Source organism: Moschus berezovskii, chromosome 18, assembly GCF_049115385.1.
Source record: "Moschus berezovskii isolate FMDL1 chromosome 18, NW_MosBer_1.0, whole genome shotgun sequence".
NCBI classification, from domain to species: Eukaryota; Metazoa; Chordata; class Mammalia; order Artiodactyla; family Moschidae; genus Moschus; species Moschus berezovskii.
Window position 1 is genome coordinate 48,114,512 of NC_142477.1, and position 20,554 is coordinate 48,135,065.

Consider the following 20,554-nt stretch of genomic DNA (forward strand, 5'->3'; position numbering starts at 1 on the left):
AATTTACCACTGACCTTTTTATTCAGAGAACCTAACTTAGAGTATCGAGAACATCCATTTTCATACTCAGTTCACACTCAGAATTTCCTTTCACAACATTGTCTTGTCCATTACTTGTGTCCATGTGTATAAAACCCCTCAGTTCAGTTCAGTTCAGTCACTCAGTCATGTCCGACTCTTTGCGACCCCATGAATAAAACCCCTACTACATTATAATTTCCTCTAAATATAGAGATCTTGTTTCATTCACCTGTGTGTCACTTCTTTGTCAGAGCCTTGGGAAATCATTCACATATAGTATAAAATGAGTCATTGAATATTTGCATATATATATATATATATATATATGTATTGACCACCTGATGCAAAGAGCCTACTCATTGGAAAAAATCCCTGATTCTGGGAAAGAGTGAAGGCAGGAGGATAAGGGATGACAGAGGATGAGATGGTTCTATGGCATCAACAATGCAATGGACATGAGTTTGAGCAAACTTTCGGAGATAGTGAAGAACAGAGAAGCCTGGTATACTGCAGTTCATGAAGTCACAAAGAGTTGGACATGATTTAGTGACCGAACAACAGTACATATATCTATATATATTCCAAGCAATACTAGATTCATTCTGCTGCTGCTGCTGCTAAGTCGCTTCAGTCGTGTCCAACTCTGTGCGACCCCATAGATGGCAGCCCACCAGGCTCCCCCGTCCCTGGAATTCTCCAGGCAAGAACACTGGAGTGGGTTGCCATTTAGATGTACCCAAAGTAATGAACTCTGTTAAATTAAAGTATTCCCTCATTTAATTCTATGGTTTTCTTAACGTGTCTTTGCTTTGAACATTGTGTCGCAAATATGATGTTTTTTAGGTGTTGTTAATATACTCTGTATTAATTCTGTCTTGTTAGCTGTGTTGACAAGAGCTGCCTGTTTTCCTGCCATGCTTTTGAATGAACCTAGAGGCTAAAATGTAATTGGCAGACTCATTGAAAGGCTTGAACATTGCTAAGTTGCTTTCCCATGACACAGAAAGATTCTCATTTTGGTACTTCCTGGTTCGTATACACAGCCTCCTCACATGTGATATCTTATGTTTCAAGATGGTAATGCATCTCTAAACTGAAATTGATTTGTAAATTCAATTCATATTAAAAATACCAGGAAGCGAAAGCCAAGGCACTGAATTAGTGAGGCAGATGTAACACAAATATAAAATATAAGTAATTTTGTTCTTGTCACCCTGATCTTCACACATTTTATCTATGTTTATCTTCCTTATTCCAGTTAAGAACATTTGAGAATAATTTAAGCAGCAGAGAAGGATTTTATGCTCAGCAATAACAAAGGCAAGAAGAGAATCCCAGGGTGATATGACGACTGCTGAAGCTGAAGCTCCGATACTTTGGCCACCTGATGCGAAGAACTGACTCTTTGGAAAAGACCCTGATGCTGAGAAAAGTTGAAGCCAGGAGGAAAAGGGGACAACAGAGGATGAGATGGTTGGACAGCATCACCAACTCGATGGACATGAGTTTGAGAAAGCTCTGGGATTTGGTGATGGACAAGGAGGCCTGTTGTGCTGCAGTACATGGGGTCACAAAGAGTCGGACACAGCTGAGTGACTGAACTGAATGTGATATTCTAGTTGGGATGCTGGAACAGAAAAAAGATATTAAATAAAAACTAAGAAATCTGAAAAAATATATGGACTGTCAAAACTTTAAAAAAGAGGACAAGAACTTCTTGAATTAAATATTATACCTCACCTTATAAATCTGTATTAGAGATCACTGGGATGTGGTTAGATGCCACTTCAATTTTTAGTAAAAGTTATTCCAGTGAGTTAATGAAAAAGAGGGCTCTGCTTTCTGCTATAAATGAAGGAAATTTTTATGAAAAATACACACCTCTATATTATATATAGCCTCCTTTTTCACTTTTATAAACATTAACCTTTTGCCCCAGTAAGTTACAGTGTGGACTTAATGGTATGAATAATTTCATTGCTTTTTATCTAAAATCAATTTGAGAAACAAGATAATGTTTCAGTATCTGCCAAAGCCCTGCCATGTATAGAACTTCCATTTCCATCTAAGAGCAATGCCAAGTCACATACTTTATGTTTCTCTGTATCACCACTTTTGTAATATGTTATTTCTCATTTCCTCTTGAAAATATTTGGCTTGTCCACTCATTCCTAAATCTTATTCTTCATGTAGTTTCTATAGATTTCAGGTTTCTGATCTACAAGAAGATTCAAACGTACTTCCAGGGTGGAAAAATGAGTCTCTTATTATTATGATTTATAGCTTTATCAGGATTACTGCTTTTAGAATCTGCACAGATCATACTTTGTATGAAGAAACCAGTCAGGACTGTAGATTTATTTCTGTCAGCTGTGAAATATTTACTCCCTCTACTCCTCTGTAACTTCAAATGCCTTTAGCACCCTTCTCCTTAGCTTCTGAGAGTAACTAGACATCTCTGGTGGGCGGAGAGGGCATGTGGGCAATATGAACTCTGGCATGGGAGGCAAAAGATCTGGTTTTTAAACAAAACTAGAATAGAGATGCATTTTTCACTTAGGAGGGCTTTCTTACCTTTCCTCACTATTCTTTGGAACTCTGCATTTAGTTGGGTATATCTTTCTCTTTCTCCTTTGCCTTTTGCTAATCTTCTTTTCTCAACTATTTGCAAGGCCTCTTCAGGCAACCATTGTGCTTTCTTCCATTTGTTTTACTTTGGGTTGGTTTTGGTCCCTGCCTCCTGTACAGTGTGATGAACCTCCATCCATATTTCTTCAGGTACTCTATCAGATGTAATCCATTGAATCTGTTTGTCACTTCCACTGAATAATCATAAGAAATTTAGGTTATACCTGAATGGGCTAGTGGTTTTCCCTATTTATTCAATTTAAGTCTGAATTTTGCAATAAGGAGCTTATGATTGGAGCCACAGTCAGGTCCAGGTCTTGTCTTAGTTGACTGTATAAGGTTTCTCCATATTTCCCTGGAAAGAATATAATCAACCTGATTTCAGTATTGACATGGGCATCTGGTGATGCCCATGTATAGAAATGACTTGCATTTTTGGAAGATGGTGTATGCTATGATCACTGGGTTCTCTTGAAAAACTCTGTTAGCCTTTGCCCAACTTCCTTTTGTACTCCAAGGCCAGACTTGCCTATTACTCCAGGTATCTTTTGACTTCCTACTTTTGCATTCCAATCCGTATGATGAAAAGAACATCTTTTTTGGTGTTAGTTATAAGAAAATCTTGTAGGTCTTCATAGAAACATTCAACTCCAGCTTCTTTGGCATTAGTGGTTGGGACATAGACTTGGAAAACAATAGAAGAAAACAATAGAGTTGGAAAGATTAGAGATCTCTTCAAGAAAATTAGAAATACCAAAGAAACATTTTATCCAAATATGGGCACAATAAAGGACAGAAATGATATGGACCTAGCAGAAGCAGAAGACATTAAGAAGAGGTGGCAAGAATACACAGAAGAACTGTACAATAGAGGTCTTAATGACAGATAACTATGATGGCATGATCATTCCCCTAGAGCCAGACATCCTGGAGAGTGAAGTCAAGGGGACCTTAGGAAGCATTACTGTGAACATAGCTAGTGGAGGTGATGAAATTCCAGTTGAGCTATTTCAAGTCCTAAAAGGTGATATTATTAACTGCTGGCCTCAATACTCCATCAACGTTGGAAAACACAGTAATGGCCACAGTATTGGAAAAGGTCAGTTTGCATTACATTCCCAAAGAAGAGTAATGCCAGAGAATGCAGAAACTACCATACAATTGTGCTCATTTGACATGATAGCAAAGTAAGGCTCAAAATCTTTGAAACTAGACTTCAACAGTACATGAACCAAGAAACAAGAACTACCAGATGTACAAGCTGGATTTGGAAAAGGCAGAGGAACTATAGATCAATATGCCAAAATCCATTGGATCATAGAAAAATTAAGAGATTCCAGAAAAACATCTAGTTCTGCTTCACTGACAATGCTAAAGCCTTTGACTGGGTGGATCACAACAAACTGTGGAAAATTTTTCAAAAGATGTGAATACCAGACCACCTTACCTGTCTCTTGAGAAACCTATATGCAGGTCAAGATGCAAAAGTTAGAACTGGACATGGAGCAACAGACTGGTCTAAAATTGGGGAAAGAGTACATCAAGGCTGTATACTGTCACCCTACTTATTTAACCTCTATGCAGAGTACATCGTGCAAAATGCTGAGCTGAATTAATCACAAGCTGGAATCAAGATTGACAGGGGAAATATCAATAACGTCAGATATACAGATGACTCCACCCTTATGACAGAAAGTGAAAAAGAACTAAAGAGTCTTTTGATGAAGGTGAAAGAGGAGAGTGAAAAAGCTTGCCTAAAACTCAGCACTCAGAAAATGAAGATCATGTCATCTGGTCCAATCACTTCATGGCAAATAGATGGGGAAAAACTGTAAACAGTGACAAACTTTACTTTCTTGGGCTCCAAAAACACTGTGGACAGTGATTGCAACCATGAAATTAAAAGACACTTGTTCCTTTTAAGAAAAGCTATAACAAACCTAGACAGTGTATTAAAAAGCAGAGATATCACTTTGCCTACAAAGGTCTGTATAGTCAAAGCTATGGTTTTCCTGGTAGCCATGTGCAGTTGTGAGAGTTGGACTGTAAAGAAGGCTTAGCACCAAAGAATTGATGCTTTCAATTGGTGGTGCTAAAGAAGAATCTTGAGAGTCCCTTGGACAGTAAGGAGATCAAACCAGTCAACTCTAAAGGAAATCAACCCTGAATATTCATTGGAAGGACTGATGCTGAAGCTGAAGCTCCCATACTTTGGCCACCTGATGTGAAGAGTCAACCCACTGGAAAAGACCCTGATGCTGGGAAAAATTGAGGACAGGAGGAGAAGGGGGCGGCAGAGGATGAGATGGTTTGTATGGTATCACTGACTGAGGGGACATGGGTTTGGGTAAATTCTAGGAGATAGTGAAGGACAGGGAAGCCTGGTGTGCTGCAGTCCATGGGGTGGCAAAGAGTACGATCAGACTTAGTGACTGAACAACAAAAACAGAACTGGCTGTTTATTCTTGGATCAATTCTGTTCCCTGGGTATCACTTTTATGACAAATTGGTTAAAGTGGGTTCCTACTAAATCTAACAGTCTATGGATCTGACATGTATATGGTAAATAGGAAAATGATGAGAGAAGAAGCAGAGTAAAAAGTTGGTATCAACAAGGGCAGAAAGGTGTAAATCGCCTAGTTGAACTTTATTGATGCTCAGGTTAAGTCATTACCACTTCAGAAAGCTTCTGTGGGCCCTCTGCTAAGCACAGCTACCAAGGAAGCCATTGCCCCTGCCCTTACTAGAAGCAAACTCTCCCTTTCTGATCTCACTTAGTGTCTTGCTCCCTTTATAGTCAATGAATGGCTTCCATATCCAATTATAATTCTTTATGCATCTCAGAGTATGTATTAAGTGAGCAAACAAATAAATATATGAAAAAGTATTATGTTAATCTTATTTGAATATCAGTTCAGTTCAGCTCAATCGCTCAGTGGTGTCTGACTCTTTGCGACCCCATGAATCACAGCACGCCAGGCCTCCCTGTCCATCACCAACTCCTGGAGTTCACTCAAACTCATGTTCATCCAGTCGGTGATCCCATCCAGCCATCTCACTCTCTGTCATCCCCGTCTCCTCCTGCCCCCAATCCCTCCCAGCATCAGAGTCTTTTCCAGTGAGTCAACTCATCGCATGAGGTGGCCAAAGTATTGGAGTTTCAGCTTTAGCATCAGTCCTTCCAATGAACACCCAGGATTGATCTTTAGAATGGACTGGTTGGATCTCCTTGCAGTCCAAGGGACTCTCAAGAGTCTTCTCCAGCACCACAGTTCAAAGGCCTCAATTCTTCAGCGATCAGCTTTCTTCACAGTCCAACTCTCACATCCATACATGACCACGGGAAAAACCATAGCCTTGACTAGACGGACCTTGGTTGGCAAAGTAATGTCTCTGCTTTTTACTATGCTATCTAGGTTGGTCATAACTTTCCTTCCAAGGAGTAAGCGTCTTTTAATTTCAAGGCTGCAATCAACATCTGCAGTGATTTTGGAGCCCAAAAAAATAGAGTCTGACACTGTTTCCACTGTTTCCCCATCTATTTCCCATGAAGTGATGGGACCAGATGCCATGATCTTCGTTTTCTGAATGTTGAGCTTCAAGCCAACCTTTTCCCTCTCCTCTTTCACTTTCATCAAGAGGCTTTTGAGTTCCTCTTCACTTTCTGCCATAAGGGTGGTGTCATCTGCATATCTGAGGTTATTGATATTTCTCCCGGCAATCTTGATTCCAGCTTGTGCTTCTTCCAGCCCAGCATTCCTCATGATGTACTCTGCATAGAAGTTAAATAAGCAGAGTGACAATATACAACCTTGACGTACTCCTTTTCCTATTTGGAACCAGTCTGTTGTTCCATGTCCAGTTCTAACTGTTGCTTCTTGATCTGCATACAGGTTTCTCAAGAGGCAGGTCAGGTGGTCTGGTATTCCCATCTCTTTCAGAATTTTCCACAGTTTATTGCGATCCACACAGTCAAAGGTTTTGGCATAGTCAATGAAGCAGAAATAGATGATTTTCTGGAACTCTCTTGCTTTCTCCATGATCCAGCGGATGTTGGCAATTTGATCTCTAGTGCCTCTGCCTTTTCTAAAACCTGCTTGAATATCTGGAAGTTCACGGTTCACATATTGCTGAAGCCTGGCTTGGAGAATCTTGAGTATGACTTTACTAGCGTGTGAGATGAGTGCAATTGTGCGGTATTTTGAGCATTCTTTGGCATTGCCTTTCTTTGGTATTGGAATGAAGACTGACCTTTCCCAGTCCTGTGGCCACTGCTGAGTTTTCCAAATTTCCTGGCATATTGAGTGCAGCACTTTCACAGCATCATCTTTCAGGATTTGAAATAGCTCAATTGGAATTCCATCACCTCCACTAGCTTTGTTTGTAGTGATGCTCTCTAAGGCCCACTTGACTTCACATTCCAAGATGTCTGGCTCCAGGTGAGTGATCATGCCATCGTGATTATCTTGGTTGTGAAGATCTTTTTGTACAGTTCTGTGTATTCTTGCCACCTCTTCTTAATATCTTCTGCTTCTGTTAGGCCCATACCATTTCTGTCCTTTATCGAGCCAATCTTAAATCATGAAATGTTCCCTTGGAATCTCTAATTTTCTTGAAGAGATCTCTTGCTTTTCCTAGTCTATTGCTTTCCTCTATTTCTTTGCATTGATCGCTGAGGAAGGCTTTCTTATCTCTCCTTGCTATTCTTTGGAACTCTGCATTCAGATGCTTATATCTTTCCTTTTCTCCTTTGCTTTTCGCTTCTCTTCTTTTCACAGCTATTTGTAAGGCCTCCTCAGACAGCCATTTTGCTTTTGAGTATAGTAAGTAAATAAAAATTTGAATGCATCTGGCTATATCTTCCATGCCTGAGAAAATTAAAAAGGTTGAACAAACTGTTTGAAAGTCATTACAGAGTCTTTTCACAAAGCATAGAAGAAAACATTAGTATCCAAGCAACAGATAAAACGCTTCTGAATCTGGCAAGCTTAAAGAAAAAAGAAGAAGAAAGACAAGATATACGCTTTAAGAGGAAAGGTACTCATAATTATATCCCACTTTAAGACAGGCGAAACTAAATTCTCAGAGCCTTCAATCTATCATTCAAACATTTATTGAGGTGCTGGGAAAGAGTCGAAACTGTATAAAACACAGCCCCTCCATTTAAGACACTTCTCAATTAATAAAGAAGATAAAACTGAAGACCAATATTATAAATAAAGTGGAAGGCGTATCAAGTGCGCTAGTAATGGTTTAGCTCAAAGCAGCATGACTTTTCAGGACCCCCTTTAGATCCAGCAAGGGGCAGGGCATCCGAAAAGACTTCTTAGAAAGGAGCACCTTGAACTTTACCTCGAACAGATGCTAACACAGGACTTGACTGGGGCAAGAGCAGTACAGTGGTGTGTGAGTGTGTATATACACTTGCTTTTTTGTTTTCTTTGCTAGATGTGTTCTGTTTGCCCCTTTGGATCCAGGAAGTTGCTTGCTGTTCAAAGAATGACCTGAATGAACTATGGGAGGAGATTCTCTCATGCTTCCCGTTGGGTTTGGCTGGACAATGAGGAGCCCATGAACAAAATCAGAGAGCCTAGAAGGCAGGGAGAGTACTTATTCCCCTAGATCCTGTACTGAGTGATTGTCTCAGACCGACAGAGTTTCTGGACCAACATCTTAACTATTTTTAAGCCAATCCTATTTACACAACAATTTTGCTTTCAATTTCTAGTAACTACTCCACCCTTCCCTAAGACTTGAGGTTAGCTAATAATTACACTCTTCGTAATCCTAGGGTCCTGCATTATTCTCTGTAGCTTTCCTAAATCTTTGTAAATATGTTTTTAATAAAATAATTTTTGAATTATTTTAATGTGGACATGTTGTTGGTTTTCTGTTGGAATATTGACACAATATTGACACCTACAGCCCTAGTGATGAACAGGGGTGGGACAAGCACCTGTGTCCACATGGTAGGATGATCAGAATAGAGAGGTTCTACCTATTGGGGAAATCACAAGATGCTATCCAGAAGAAAGTAGAAGATCATGACCAATTCTTCCCCAAATCTGAATGACAGTATTCAGAGACATCTCTGAACTCGGATGAATCTAAGAATGAAGCTTTGTAATTTACAACCTTTTTCTATATCTCCTTCCAGCTTTCCTGAGCTCCAGGTTTCTCATAAGTGACCATGTGGTGAATCCTCCTCAGGCCCTTGTCTCCTACTTATCCTACTCTAAGATGTTCAGACTTGAAAAGTTTTCTAAGCCAAATTCATTAACATGGACACTCACATGTCATAAAACCAACTGAAACTATATGTGAAAAGTGTAGGTATATGTGAAAAATGTAGGTATATGTGAATTTTTCTTGTGAGAGAGAATTATTGGTTTTCCTCAGACATTTAACAGGGTAAATAATTCTCCACCCCCTCCACCACCACCCCTCCAAACACACAAACACTGCTTTAATGTGAATGATTTCTCAATTTCTGATACAAAGCACATGAAGGAATGCAGGGGCACACTGAACACAGTAGACATGTCATGCATACATTCTGCAGTACTGGTCCACAGGATGTCCACGTCAGTGTCCTATGGCACTCTTGAGTTAAAATACCTGGACTCTGATCATGAATCTAATTAAACTAGATGATATGAAAATTTTTCTTAACTTTTAGATCCTAAATTTTCTCATGTATGAAATAAGAATAATAAAAAGTAAATATAGCAGAGGAACATTATGGGAAATAAGTGAGATACTGTTCTTGAAAACTTCTTGTAAACTATAAGCACTCCACTTAGGAGATTTTTATTTTAAATGAGTCTCTTGCCCTTTAGCCCAGCTGGGTGCATGAGTGCTCAGTCCCTTCAGCTGCGTCTGACTCTTGGCGACACCATGGACTATAGCCCACCAGGCTCTTCTGCCCATGGGATTCTCCAGCCAAGAATATTGGAGTGCGTTGCCATACCCTCCTCCACGGGATCTTCCCCACCCACGGATCGGACCCAGGTCTCCTACATTGCAGGCAGATTCTTTACTGTCTGAGTCACCAGGGAAGCCAGCATCTAATGATAGTTCTCAGGTCCCAGTGTTTTGTGTATTTTTGTAAATTACTTCACATCATATCAGAAAGTGATCACTAAGCTAAACTGATTCTGAAACTAATGCTTTTCTGAAATTCATCTCTTGACAATTTCTGCACAATTAATTGCAGCAATCTCACACTATTTTACTTGGAAGTGTTGAAAAATTGGATTTAACATTTCTGAAAGTGCTTTGTCAGGAATAATATGTATTAAGTCATATATTATCACCCATTTTATGAAAGTTTATGAGGCATTTGAAAAATTACATTTATTTTAGCACCTTGTATAAATTTATTGTTGTGAATCTAGACGAATTATCACTGTGAAGAACTGAAAGTTATTCAAATTCAACTCCTTTGTGTCATTTTGAACAATTTGCCAAACTCTTTTCAGTTTTTTCAACTAAATTTTAGATAGTAATATTTAGTTCATACAAAGAACAGAGATAAATTCTGTGGATCTTCTTTAAGCTTCCTTTGCACTCCTCCCCCAACTTTGGAGAACTGCCCACAGGCTGCTGAGGCTGTTAATTCAGAGCGAAAGTGTGGAAAGCCTGGGAGTTTGCATTCTTCTCACAAAGATCTTTAATCAACAACTGACTGGTACAGCTCCCCATCTAAAATCAGGATACTCCTGAGGATACATAGGATATAAAGATACATAACTTTCCAGACTTCTGTAGGATAAGGAGATGCTAGCTCCATAGCACATGTGTTTAAGTTGCTTCAGTCCTGTCTGACTCTTTGCAGCTTCATAGACTGTAGCCCACCAGGACCCTCTGTCCATGGGATTATCTTGGCAAGAACATGGGAGTGGGTTGCCATTTCCTCCTCCAGGGGATCTTTCCAACCCAGGGACTGAACCCATATCTGCAATGGCAGTGTGTTCTTTACCATAAGCGACACCCGGGAAGCCCTATCCTCCATAGAGCTTTGCCTAAATCTGTCCATGTTGCCTTCCTTCCACTTTCCCCTCTTCTTCCATCCCCTTAGTGGATTCACCTAGGAGCCCTTTGTCAATAAATCACTAGCAGAAGGACCCTCATTCCAAGGCCATCACCAACCTAAGACATATGCTGTACAGAAAACTGTATACAATTGCCAATGAGAGGGTATTGTAATAATACCAATATTATCATTAGTTCTAAAAATAGAGTAAATTCTGAATGTTTATTTTATTCTCATCAGATAACTCTTGGAGAACCCAGATTATTTCACCCAAGGCCACATACAAATTTAATAAAAATGTAAGTTCTTAGACAAAAAGGAATATATGGCAAAGTATATTGATCAAATAGATACCAAATGCTGTATCTTTGACAATCCTTATAAAAATCTGTCTAACATCTGGTGAAATTAAAGTGATTCCTTCTCTTTAAGTAAATAGAACCTATTCACTTAAATATATATCTCTATAACTTTATCCACAGATTAAAACTTAGCTACAGATTAACTTTATCTACAGATAATCAAACTTTAGGTTATATTTCTATACAGAAAACAAAACCACAAAGAAGCTGTGTATAGTTAATGACATAAGGCAAACTATTATTTGAGAGATAAATAAAAAGGCCATGAATCCAGAATCTTCATTCTTGTTCCAACTGTTGACTTCATATGCTCTTAAGCCTATTACTTAATCTAATTTTCTCAATATTTTATAAGATGAACTCTGCCCTTTATTTAAAAGATAAACACATTTCAAACACTGATAAATTGATTAAATTTCTCTGCTAGCAGGTGTCACATTAAGCTTTAAGATGAATCATGATTTATGAGTAATTAAATATATTTGTGGATTGCATTACTCTGAAGAACTGCATTTTTTTATCATCTGATTTACTGCATTGATTCAGAGAGTAAGGTTGGGACTCTGAACCCACAACTGCTCCACATAGGGGGAGCTGTGGGTTCTGAGCTAAGCAGCAAAAGTCTGCCGTCACAAGAATATTGTTTCGCTATGTAGTTTAGCAGTAGGAACTATTAGAAACCATCATTAGGCAGCATTCCTTATATACAAAACAAGTGCACTCAGTTATAAATTGTATTCCTGAAATATCTTGTTTAAACTTTCTGACATGGATAAATTTATTATTCCTATTTTATAGATTGGCAAACTGAGTTTAACTTGCCCAAGGTCTCATTACAAATAGGTAGGGGAGGTGGGATTTAAATCCAACAGTCTGAGCCCACAGTCTCTGCCCTTATCTATTATGGTACTCCGGTATGAGAAGAGGAGAAACTGAAATGCTCCCATGAGGTAAAGGGTTGAGAGTTTGTATAAACATTTTAGCCAAAGTTAGGCTGGAAGCATCTATCACTTTATTCTAATAATTCAAGTATGCATTGTGACATTATTAAATTCACCTTTTCAAGTTTTAATTTTTCCTTGCTGTGTTATATCAAGTCCACAAATAGCAGATGATGAAATTTGTAACAGGTTTCATATACATTTCTTTCTTTTAAGAATATTATTTATTCTGCTGTCACGATTGTATTGTCAAATATTAAATTACTCTATGACCTGGACACTTTTACTTATTGATTTAATGTTTAAAAAAAACTCACAAATTCTTACTCTACTTCCCAAAGAAGTTGAAGTTCCAAATATTGTGTTTCCACAGCACTGCATGTCAGCAGATAGTTTCAGTATTTTCTCCTTTTTCTTTTGCTATTTTTTGCTATATTTTAACAGATATTAAAAGATTTGCAAAGGAAACCAAGAAGTATCCTATGAGGAAAGGAGTAAAATGGAATGCCAAACTACCACATCATAAATTGGAATATGAAATATTTCTGATAATTGCAGTGACTTAATCTGAGGTCACAGCAGAAAAGGCAGTGGGAGAAGGCTGGTTTACACGCAATGAAAATCCTTCCTGTTCTACCCACTGTGGCCCTATGTAAAAGTTGCCTGTGTGTATAAATGAAAAGAGCTGGTTCAGGAAAGAGCTTGGAATCTAGGAGTTCATCATTTAGTTTCAGAGTGGTATGTAAGGTTACAGCTTAGGAAACCATAGGAAGGATGTTTTTCTTCTTCTCCTGCATCCTAAAATTAAGTTGGATTACAACAAGCTCTCATGACTCTGTTGCCAAATCACATTAGAAAACAGTGACAGAACTAGATTGCCATGCTGACGTTGATAAGAGAAGGAAGGTATTTCAGAAAACATGTATTAGGAGGTTCAGAGTTGCTTAACTTAATAACTAAGATAGATGTGATATTAATTAATATGCCCCGATAATCAAGCAAACAGATTATATACAGTTGGTATCTCTAATTTTCTTGAAGAGATCTCTAGTCTTTCCTAGTCTATTGCTTTCCTCTATTTCTTTGCATTGATCACTGAGGAAGGCTTTCTTATCTCTCCTTGCTATTCTTTGGAACTCTGCATTCAAATGGGTATATCTTTCCTTTTCTCCTTTACTTTTCCCTTCTCTTCTTCTCTGAGCTATTTGTAAGACTTCCTCAGACAGCCATTTTGCTTTTTTGCATTTCTTTTCCATGGGGTTGGTCTTGATCCCTGTCTCCTGTACAATGTCATTAACTTCTGTCCAGAGTTCATCAGGCACTCTGTCTATCAGATCTAGTCCCTTAAATCTATTTCTCAAGGAACTCCCAAGAGTCTTCTCCAACACCACAGTTCAAAAGCATCAATTCTTCTGTGCTCAGCTTTCTTTATAGTCCAGCTCTCACATCCATACATGATTATGTTAGTAAGGAACAATATAGACTTTAAATAACGGGTGAGGCATGGGACCCGGAGACTGGAGTCTAGGATCTGAGTTTGAGTCCTACACTGAGAGTCCAATCATGCCATAGGTCAGATGCCTGCAACCCTGTCATTGGTACCTAAGAATTCAGTTCAGTTCAGTTCAGTCTCTCAGTTGTGTCTGACTCTTTGCGACCCCATGAATCAACACTCCTAAAAGCAACAAAGAGGACTGGTACAACCAGTAGGTAAACCTTGCTACTACAAGGACTGCCAAATGAAAATTAGAGAAGGTAAAAATATTGCAGGATCTCATATAGCAAGGGGAGAAAAATCCATAAAATCTTAGCTAATATGTATTAAATGCCTGTAATATTTTTTGATGACATATTTAAGCTTTCTCTACACTTCAACAGTTACTAAACAGAGGAAGAAAATAATTTGCAGTGCTTTATGGGAGAAAGTTCATTCAGCAATAAGATTTTAATTTGAATTATTGTGTCAATTAAATGTAGACATTCAGCTAAAGGAGTTTTCTTTTAAATCAAGTTATATGTGGCAATGTTTTTATAACAAGAAAGATCTTTATTACAGAAGCAAATAAAATTCAATAGTAGTTGATTTATGCAACTCACCAATAGTTCCCAGTTTGCCTTAAGAAAATTCCATTTGAACTACCTCATGCACCGCTGAATTTCAGGCAAAATTTCAAAGGTTACTTAAGCTAGTACAATCAACCCAACAGCCCACATAGAACTTTCACAGCTTTGAAACTAAGGAATTTCTGTGTCCTAGAACATGGAGTAAGCAGAAACAAAGGGTAGAATTTCAAAGCTGTCAGCTAAAGGTCATTTCCACCTAAAAAGAATTAAACAAAATAGCCAGGTTTTACTTGTCTAAGTATCTGGACTAAACCGCTCATTTTTCAACACATTACAATTTTCTTATTCTCTGGCTCTTTAGCGTCTCCTTTAAAAAGTGTTCAGGATTCTCTTGACAGAAAATTGTCCAACTATGAAAGAAATCCCCGATTAAGTCTCCCCTTTGGAATGTGAATTCCTTAGAGGTGTGGACTGGCTCTTAAGTTTCCAGTGCATAGCAGAATAACCGGCGTTAGAGTAACGTTTCAATAACTAGAGGGACTGAAATGCCTAGTTCTCCTCTCGCCTTTGATTTCTTCTCTTTCTAATCATCCTTTCTTATTTTCCTCTTCTGATTTTCTAATTATAAGCATTTCTTAGAATCTGTGTTGGGCCTTCTTTTTCTCTCATATATGGTATCTTTTTTTTTTTTTTTTTAAATCAATGGTAGTTCAGCTGGTAAAGAACAGGCCTGCAATGCAGATGACCCCAGTTAGATTCCTGAGTCATGAAGCTCCCCTGGAGAAGGGATAGACTACCCACTCCAGGATTTTTCGGCTTCTCTGGTGGCTCAGATAGTAAAGAATCTGCCTGCAATGTGGAAGACCTGGGTTCAGTCCCTGGGTTGGGAAGATCCCTTGGAGGAGGGCATGGGGACCCACTCTAGTATTCCTGCCTGGAGAATCCCCATGGACAGAGGACCCTGGCAGACTACAGCCCATGCATGGGGCTGCAAAGAGTCAGACATGACTGAACGACTAAGCACAATGACAATGATATATCAAACTTGATATGCCATTTCTTCTAAGATACCTTTCCATCAGTTCAGTTCAGTCGCTCAGTCGTGTCCGACTCTCTGCGACCCCATGAACCACAGCACGCCAGGCCTCCCTGTCCATCACCAACTCCCGGAGTTCACTCAAACTCATATCTATCAAGTTGGTGATGCCATCCAGCCATCTCATTCTCTGTCGTCCCGTCTCCTCCCACCCCCAATCCCTCCCAGCATCAGAGTCTTTTCCAGTGAGTCAACTCATCGCATGAGGTGGTCTAAGTATTGGAGTTTCGTTAGATGAATTTTTCTCTCTCTTTTACTCATAGTATTTTGTACCCCAAGGTATGTCAACTCAGTTTATAACTGCTGTCAGAAATTATAACCAAAACTAACCATTGATCCAAAATAATATAAGCCACACTGTTTATGAATGCTAAATGAAAGTTCAATTTTTAATCCAAGAGAACCGTTTCAAACCAGAAAAATTATATATATGTATATATATAGTTATAAAATCACTGAATGTGAAAAAATAGGGACCAAAAATTGCTCTCTAGAAGTAGGGTTAAGTTTATTTGATTACTACTTTTTTTTACAGTTTCTACATTCCAATTACTTGTCTTTCTGCTCACTCTCAGATTAAAACTTTGCTTCTTATTTTATGGAGGAAACAGAAGCAATGGGAGAGAATTTTCACAGGATGCCATGACTGTAACTATCAAGCTAACTATCTTTCTGCAAATCACTGTGTCTTTACAAGAGTCATTATTGAAAAGCTGTCAGGGTTCCTATCTAAAACCAATGCTTCTACTGCTGCACTGGATCCCATCTCTGCCATCACTCAAAGACAATTACTCAGTAATTGTCCACTCTGTCTCCTGAATCATCAGTTCCTCACTTTTCATTTTAATATATCCTTCCTATCACAAACAAATGTGCTGACCTGCACAAGGAATTCAGGAAGAAAGGAAAGATTGGAAGAAGGGAGAAAGGGAGGGAGAGAGGAAGGAAAAAAAAGAAAGAAAGAATAAAGAAAAAGTCCTCTAGATTTCACATGTGCTATCGTGCATTTCTCTTTTCCCTTTAAAAAAGAAAATTCTTATAAATAATTTCTCTGCTAGTTTCCTCCACTTCTTATACCCCCATCCCTCTCAAACTTGCTTTAATCCAGCTTTGACTTCATTGCTCCATAAAGAAGGCTGAGCACCAAAGAATAGATCCTTTTGAACTATGGTGTTGGAGAAGACTCTTGAGAGCCCCTTTGACTGCAAGGAGATCAAACCAATCAATCCTGAAGGAAATCAACCCTGAATATCAATTGGAAGGACTGATGCTGAAGCTGAAGCTCCAATACTTTGGCCACCTATTGCAAAGAGCTGACTCATTGGAAAAGACCCTTGATGCTTTTGAGAAAGATTGAGGGCAAGAGAAGGGGACGACAGAGGATGAGATGGTTGGATGGCATCACTGACTCAATGGATATGAGTTGGAGCAAACTCCAGGATATGGTTAAGGACAGGGAAGCCTGGAGTACTCAGCCCATGGTGTCGCAAAGAATCAGATATAATCGAGTGAATGAACAACAGGGAGGCAAATGAATGCATGTTTATAAAACTATGCATCTTCATTTCTCTTTTAACTTGATGTGCTGCATTTGACACAACTGAAACACTTTACTGGGTTTTGGAGCTCAGGATTAACTTCCCCAAGTCCAGTCACTTGACCACTGGCCTTCATGAGAGGGAGATGGCCTCCTGTAAAAACTCTAAGGAAATTGGCAACAAATGGACTACAACCAAGTGCCATCAATTCAAGGGCTCCCTCAATCATGAATCTGAAGGAGCATTAGAGGTAGGCTGAGTTGGACTGTGAAGAAAGCGGATCGCCGAAGAATTGATGCTTTTGAACTGTGGTGTTGGAGAAGACTCTTGAGAGTCCCTTGAACTGCAAGGTGATCCAACCAGTCCGTTCTAAAGGAGATCAATCCTGGGTGTTCATTGGAAAGACTGATGCTAAAGCTGAAACTCCAATACTTTGGCCACCTCATGAGAAGAGTTGACTCACTGGAAAAGACTGATGCTGGGAAGGATTAGGGGCGGGAGGAGAAGGGGACGACAGAGAACGAGATGGCTGGATGGCATCACCGACTCGATGCACATGAGTTTGAGTGAACTCCGGGAGTTGGTGATGGACAGGGAGGCCTGGGTGCTGTGATTCATGGGGTTGCAAAGAGTTAGACATGATTGAGCGACTGAAATGAACTGAACTGAACTGAAGGTTCTACAACTACATCAATAGGTATGGACCTCAGCCTTGTCTATGATCATATTAGGAGAGGAGCCAGTGCTCTCTGGACTACACAACCTAAAAGGTTTACACCCCAGTGGGCAGAATCTCTTATTTCAAGTGTGATATCAGCCCACTGAGTCCTTGTGCCCACACAGTGATGTTTAAATATTGTGTCTATATTCATCATAAAATTGGTATACATTTTTTAATGTTTTATTTTTCCTTTATCAGGTTTGATACAAAAGATAAATCGGCATGATAAAATCAGTTATATAATTCACTATCATATCTGTCAGAGATGAATGGGAATTGGAAAATGGGTAGTCATTTTGCCAAAATTCTTTGTCTGAATCTCAGTCACAAATAAAGTATACTTGAATCAGTCTTCTGAGATCATGATCAGATATTTTCTCAAGGCAAAATATTCCTTAATATCCTCTAAGGTCCTTTAGGAAGTCCAAACTCTTTCTTTCATCCTTAAAGCTTTATTAATGAGCAAATAGTATAAATTTTATTTTATTCATATTTCTCACACAAAAATGCATGAAAATTGACTTCAGAATAAAGAGATCAAAACTGTTCTTTCCTGTGTGCTGTTATTTTCTATTTCTGTTAATAGATTTCTCTTGGGTACTTTTAGACTCTCCCAGATATCTCCCCTCACTCTATCTATCAGTGTATATTTTGGGCTAAAGAACCAAATTTCATCCTTAAAAACTGTATTTATATTAGTAAAGAGAAGTAATGCGAGTAATTGACTGATATATTTGCACAGATGAATTAAAACCCTAAATACTATTTTTTTCCTGACAATGTAAGAATTTTGCTCTTAGTTATATTTTTTAAATGCATTTTACTGTTCCTAAATGGAAAATTACTATATAAAAATTATTTTTTAATTTAGTTTTTTCATTCAAATTGAAACAAGTTTTATAATTCACAATATATCAAACCTCACAAAATAATACAAAGAGAGTTCTCTGTATTCTCTATTATGCATCTGCTCAAAGGTTAGATTTCATAAGAGAATTGTAGAATTAATATTCTAGTGCAAATAGGATGTAGTGTGTCATTTTGGGTACATTCAAATGTACGCAAGTAAGACTTCCTGAATAAGCTCTAATAAGACTTCCTGAATCATTGAATTTAATCTCAACATAATATACTTTAGGAAATGCTAAGTGAATGTCATTAACCACTCAGCATATTATATCTTAGAGTGTTTTAAATCTTGTTTCTATTTTATTTAAAATGACTGGACTAAAATTGCATTATGAGTTTACTGGGGAAAAATAAATGAATTTCTCATAAACACTATGAGTCAAATTTAAAGACATATTACTGCAAATATTCTTTTACTGGCATTGAGTAAAATGCAAACTCATTGCTTTGCTGTATTCATTACAATGACAACCAAGTCAACTATAGCTTTGATCATCTATTTAGAAGAAAACTATTTGGTAATTGATACTAGATAAATGTATTTATCAAGATGAAATGAGAATATTTACTCTAAATGAGATAATACTACATTGTCTTAATTTAATTGGATTTTTTATTTTTATATTTTTAGTATGACAGACATAATGAAAAATGGGAACTACCTGATTCCATTCCCTCTGGAGATAAGAACAGAGACCAAGACATATGTTAACAGAGACTCAGCGGCTAAAACTAAATCAAACAAGAACAAGCTGAGGAGGTAAAAGGGAGGTGACAATAAGTCAGTGGAAGAGGGCAAACTGAATTGTTCAACAGCAAGGAGGAGCTGAATCAGATACAGGAGTATGAATACAAGGTTAGAAGAATGACAGAAAAACCTTGTAGCTATAGAAGAGAAAACTAAAGTTACAGGAATTTTGGAGACTATCGAGTTTATACTTAAGATAGGATATATTGTTCTCTGTATTAATTTGTATATGACATATGTATTTACAGATTGTAGCATGGGGAACCTGCCAATAGATCATACTTTTTTTTGAATTATTTCATTCAAATTTAGCAACTGTGGCTTATCCAATATAAGGTAATAAAGAACAATTATAATTTTAGTTAGTCTTACATACACAGGCTCTCAGAAAATTTCAATATTTTTTGTAGGTGCACAGAAGTTAAAGGAAACTGTGCAAAAAGGAATTGACAATGATCTTTTAATGTATTACAAATCTACAAATTAAGAAATTGGATTATCTTTACATTCATCCAACTGATTGAATCTTTGGAAATTAAGAATCAAGATGTTCAGAATTTATGATATTTCATTTGTAATGGTAAAGTTTTTATTTTAAATCTGCTAATTGATTAGCATGCCCACATGCTTTTAAGAACATTATTTTGTAATTCAAAATAATTGACTATTTTTCTCTGTAAGTTATTTCATTTTCCATAAGCTACATCATGATTTGTTCTTAATGCACTTTTCAAAAAGCAATAAAGATAATTTGTTCTTTTGTGACATCAACTTAAACAACTACAGCCTGTAACCACAGATGAGGTAAGAGTCAACATTTGGAAATTAAAAATAATGAAAGAGCTAAATAAACATATTCCAATTGAGATGGTGTAATAATTAGAAAAGAGCCAGATAAGTATAACAATTTGCACACTTAATGATTTTCAGCCACCAGTGCCATTTTTTTTTAAAGCATCATCATTTTCAAGCAGCTGCTTCTGTATATGCAAGACAGGTTGAGAACACTATGCCTTCTTGTTCCTTTAAAACTTCCCTCTCCAAATAATACTTCATGTGTTGAAAATGGTGATGCTGCACATAGTGGAAAAGGAAAATACTATTTATGTATTTATAAATAAATGTTTGGGATTTCAATCAGAAGTTTATATATCCCATGAAAACTAAGCAAATATTTTAGATGCTATTTTATAATAGAAGATTCCATTTCTATTCCAAAAGATTAAGTTAGCAATGCATAAATAAGCCAAAGAATTGATGCTTTTGAACTGTGTGGCTGGAGAAGATTCCTGAGAATCCTTTGGACAGCAAGGAGATCAAACCAATCAATTCTGAAGTAAATCAACCCTGAGTATTCATTGGAAGGACTGATGCTAAAGCTGAAACTGCAATACTTCGGCCACCTCATGCGAAGAGTTGACTCACTGGAAAGACTCTGATGCTGGGAGGGATTGGGGGTGGGAGGAGAAGGGGACGACAGAGAATGAGATG

The 20,554-nt window shown here is 37.8% G+C and overlaps 1 pseudogene; it reads left to right on the forward strand.

Annotated features, from left to right (window-relative positions):
- The window catches only part of LOC129553089 (cytochrome c oxidase assembly protein COX11, mitochondrial pseudogene), a 114,826-nt pseudogene that overhangs the window by 83,104 nt on the left and 11,168 nt on the right, over positions 1-20,554 (forward strand).